Here is a 5,474-nt window from a genome sequence, read left to right on the forward strand (position 1 = left end):
ATCTTCTGGAGTCCATTTAAGCTCACGCCTACTGCTTCAGTGACTCCATCCAGCCACCTCATTCTCTGTCGTTCCCTTCTTCTATTGCCCTCAATCTTTCCCAGCATTAGGCCCTTCTCCAGTGAGTCCTTCCTTCTCATTAGGTGGCCAAAGTATTTGAGTTTCAACTTCAGGATCTGGCCTTCTAAAGAGCAGTCAGAGTTGATCTCCTCTAGGACTGACTGGTTTGATTGCTTTGCAGTCCAGGGGATTCACAGGAGTCTTCTCCAGCACCATAGTTCAAAGGCCTCAATTCTTTTGCGCTCAGCCTTTCTTATGGTCCAACTTTCACAGCCATACCTTGCAACTGGGAAAACCATGGCCTTGACTATACATACTTTTGTTGGCAGGGTGATGTCTCTGCTTTTTAGTATGCTGTCTAGATTTGCCATAGCCTTCCTCCCCATGAGCAAGCATCTTTTAATTTCTTGGCTGCAGTCCCCATCTGTGGTGATCTTGGAGCCCAGGAAGATAAAATCTGTCACTACCTCCATTTCTTCCCCATCTATTTGCCAGGAATTGAGAGGGTCGGATGCCATGATCTTGGTTTTCTTAATGTTGAGTTTCAAGCCAACTTTTGCACTCTCCTTCTTCACCCACATCAAGAGGCTCTTTAGTTCCTCTTCACTTTCTGCCATTAGTGGTATCATCTGCATATCTTAGATGGTTGATATTTCTTCTGGCAATCTTAATTACAACTTTTGATTCATCTAGCCCTGCCTTTCTCATGATGTTCTCTGCATATAAGTTAAATAGGCAGGGCGACAGAATAAGCCTTGCCGGACTCCTTTCCCAATTTTGAACCAATCAGTGGTTCCGTGTCCAGTTCTCACTGTTGCTTCTTGACCCGCATATAGGTTTCTCAAGAGACAAATAAGATGGTCTGGTACTCCCATCTCTTTAAGAACTTACCACAATTTGTTGTGATCCACACAATCAAAGGCTTTAGCATAGTCAATGAAGCAGAAGTAGATGTTTTTCTGGAACTCCCTAGCTTTCTCCATGATCCAGCGTATGTTGCAATTTGATCTCTAGTTCCTCTGCCTCTTCAAAATCCTGCCTGTACTTCTGGAAGTTCTCGATCCACATACTGCTGGAGTCTATCTTGTAGGGTTTTAAGCATAACTTTACTTCCATGTGAAATGAGTGCAATGGTGAGGTAGTTTGAACATTCTTTGGCATTGCCTTTCTTTGGAATTGGGATATAAACTGACCTTTTCCAATCCTGTGGCCACTGTTGAGTTTTCTAAATTTGCTGGCAAATTGAGTGTAGCACTTTTACTGCATCATCTTTTAAGATACCAATATAATAGTGGCATGATAGCAGAGATCCCAAGTTGCTTTTAATTGGGACAAGCAGATTTGAGGAACTATAGCAGGGGTGTCAAGCTCGCAATGTCACGTGACATGTTGCGATGTATCGTGATTTTTTTCCATTGCCGGCAATGGAGTGGGCATGGTTTGACCCATCCGGCCCGCGGGCCAGCAGTTTGACACCCCTGAACTATAGGTTTGCAGAAGAGAAAAAAGGGAGCAAGAAGAAAAGTTGTGATTGGTGTCTTTCTCTGTGGCTATTGTTCTGTTTATGCACACAACACAAAGACTTTTTCGTCAGGAATTAATTCTCCTTATTATTATTTTCTCCTTATATTAGCTTAATGACAAGTAAAAGTGATTAAAAATGCTGTTCAAATGACTGAGTTCCAGATGCAGTTGTAGCTTTTCAAACAAAAGCATAGAGTGGCTAGGTGGGAGTGGATTAATTTCTTTTATAATACAGATTCTCAAAATTAGTAGTGCCAGCCACCTTCTCATACAAAGAAACAGTAGTATCAAATCTATATCTAAGCTCCACTGTTCCAGACTGCAGGAATGGGCTGGCATGAACAAGGGTTCCTTCATCCATCCCAGAAGAAAGAAGATATTTTAGAAAGAAAATATACCTCTTAAACATTTTGACTACTTTTCTTCTCTATAACATCATGTTTTATATACATATATAATAAAGGTTTCTTTAGAATTAATTAGTACTCAGTCAGCTGCATTCTCACCTAGACTAGAGAATAGCATCTCACCAATTTTGCTTGTGATTGACTGAGTGATGATTTGGGAATCACCACTTGTGGAAAGGAAGGAAGGAAGGAAGGAAGGAAGGAAGGAAGGAAGGAAGGAAGGAAGGAAGGAAGTTCCAGACTGTGTAGGCAATCAATCAATCAGTGAAAACTTGACTTTATCATTGATTAGTCCAGAATAAGCTATGGCACAATATTTAGCCACCCAGAAGAGCTGCGTCTGCATCTGCCAATAAAATGAAAAGTATAGAATATATGAGGTACACTTGGTTTGCTAATCAAAATCAATAATATAACAACTGAGCAACATAACAGAACGTGACTCAGGATCTCAATCTCCCTTGAACTATAAGGAGAGATCCAGGGTACCCAGATCTGGGGTATTACAAAATTAATCCTTCAACCTCACTCATGATAAATCCAACGTTATCTTTTTGTACAAATTGAAGTGCTTAGAAATATAAAAGTAGTATTAAATATCACAGCTGAAATTTGGGAATTGCTTTTGGACAGGAGCCACTGTTAAGAGTGACAAATCAAAAATAGTATTGAGCTGAATTTTTTTTCCGTAATAATTGGCTTACAAACCTTATTTATCAGTAAAAGATATTTATTTCCATCTGATTCAATTGGTTTTTTTTAAAAAAATGGAAATCAAACTGCAATCCAAAATGAATAAACCCAGTTGTATTTATTTCAGACTACTATATCTGATCTGGAAAAATTCATGTAGCCACGTGATGGCAGCAAGAAATGAGAGGTTTCTGTATATTTTAATTGCCATCTTGGAGTTGGCCTGATATTTTTTCACCTGGATGTGGTAGCTTTACAAATATAAACTTCTAGTTGTGCAAAATGAAATCTAACTGTGGGTGTTGGGTTTCAGTAGGGGTTTTTTTTTGTTTTACTTCTAATGACCCACTTTTAGAACAACTATAAATATAGCAAGGAGCCCTAACATTATATCCATTTTTAGATTGGAAGGTTACTAAATATAAAGATTTAGCTCCCCCTTGTGGAACTAAGCCTTATGCCACCAGTAATCTTGGGGAAACTAGATTTTGAGACAATTGTAACACACAGGGGGGCCTTTAAGGTCAAAAGACTGCAATTTGGGGTAAATGTAGCCCCTGGCATATTCCAAAGTGTCATGGAACGCACACTTCGTGGTATTCCTGGGGTCTGTCCCTATTTTGATGACGTTCTCATTGCTGGGGAGTCATCTCTAAACTTAGCTGAAAGGTTAAGGGCTGTCTTGCTTTGTTTTCGCCAAGCAGGCCTAAAACTGAAGCCAGATAAATGTAAAATTGGAGTCACTTCCACTAAATTCTTGGGCTTCAGAATAGATGCTCAAGGCATCCATCCTGCTGAATCTAAGCTCCAAGCTATTCAGCAGGCCCTAAGTCCCAAGTCCAAAAGTGAGCTGCAAGCTTTCTTGGGACTCTTAAATTTTTATCATGCCTTCCTTCCTCACAAGGCTGCAGTGGCTGAGCCGTTACACCGGCTCTTGGACAAGCAGGCTCCATGGCAGTGGACTAAAGTCCATGACAGGAGTTTCAATGAGGTTAAGGCGTTGCTCTCTTCAAATGCTGTTTTAGCGCATTTCAATGAGCAACTGCCTGTGTGCATCGCATACGATGCATCTCCTTATGGGGTGGGAGCAGTACTTAGCCATCTGAAGGCTGATGGGACACAGGTCCCTGTGGCCTACTATTCAAGGACTCTGTCATCTGCAGAGTGTAATTACGCTCAGATTGACAGAGAACCCTTGGCTATAGTGGCTGGCATAAAGAAATTCCATGATTTCTTATATGGCCGCCACTTCATGGTCTACACAGACCATAAGCCTTTGCTGGGTTTGTTTACCACTAACAAACAGACACCACATATTATTTCCCCACATATGCTGAGATGGTCCGTTTTCCTGTCAGCATATGACTACACTCTCATTCATAAACCTGGGAAAGAAATGGGCCATGCTGATGGCCTCAGTAGACTACCTCTTAAACAGATAGAGGCAGATCCTGCTCCTGCCATTAATATTCTTTCTATTCAGGAGTTACCTGAATCTCCCCCTCAATGCCAGGGACTTGGCTGCAGAAACAGCCACTGATCACACGCTCACACGCGTGCTGACCTGGGTGTTGTCAGGATGGCCTGACACGTGCCCAGATACTCCGTTTCAAAGTTTCTGGTGAAGGAAGCATGAAATGTCTACTTTCAAGGGGTGCCTGTTATGGGGTAGTAGGGTAGTAATCCCAGCCTCATTGAGGTCTAGAATCTTGCTCTCTCTGCATGAGGGACATCCTAGGATAGTTAGGATGAAGGCGCTTGCGCGCAGCCATCTTTGGTGGCCTGGGCTCGATAAAGCCATCGAGGCTCAGGTGCATGGGTGCCAACTGTGCCAACAGTCATGGCCTGAAATGCCTCAGGCCCCAGTACATAGGTGGGAGGAAACTCATACCCCATGGTCTAGGGTGCATATAGATTATGCTGGGCCCTTTCAGGGGCAATTCTTCCTTCTCATCGTTGACAGCCATTCTAAGTGGCTAGAGGTTGTTTCTGTTTCCTCCACTACTACTGCCAGGACCATCCAAGTGTTGAGAGGAGTTTTTGCCTCATATGGGCTTCCAGATGTCCTGGTCTCAGGTAACGGCCCCCAATTTACATCTTTTGAGTTCCAGGCTTTTCTTCAGACCAACTTGATCCGGCATGCGACTTCTGCTCCCTTCCACCCATCCTCCAACGGACAGGCGGAGAGAATGGTGCGCACTACCAAAGATGCTCTCAAGAAACTGACTTACAGTAACTGGCATCACAGGTTAGCAGATTTCCTTCTTGCACACCGCACCACACCTTGCACAGCCACAGGGAAGAGCCCTGCTGAAAACCACTGGGGTCGCCGCCTCATCACCAAACTGGACAGGTTGCACCCAGACTGGGTGGCTTCACAGGCATCACAACCACGGGCACCTAGGAGACTTCAAGTGGGTGATCCGGTTTGGGCTAGGAACTATGGGCCTGGACATCTCTGAGTCACAGCTGTGGTCTGCAAGGTCTCTGGGCCATTGTCATACGAAGTTGCCTTGGATGATGGCCGCGTTCTTCGCAGACACATAGACCAACTGCGTTGGAGATTGGACAGCCACGTTTCCGCTCCTGGCTCTGCTCTGGGGGGGGGAGGACCATAATATGCATTCTGGGTCACAGGTTCTCAGGCCTAACAGGGCCTCACAAGATGCTGAGGCTGTTTGGGGGTCATCCCAAGACTCCGCAAGTGCTCCAAGCAGGAATTCCCAGGATAGGGGGTCATCCCGCACATCCGTCATTGCTCCAGACAGGGAGTCACACCGGGGGTATCCA

This window comes from Protobothrops mucrosquamatus, unplaced genomic scaffold, assembly GCF_001527695.2.
Source record: "Protobothrops mucrosquamatus isolate PMUCROS unplaced genomic scaffold, P.Mucros_1.0 scaffold2804, whole genome shotgun sequence".
NCBI lineage: Eukaryota > Metazoa > Chordata > Lepidosauria > Squamata > Viperidae > Protobothrops > Protobothrops mucrosquamatus.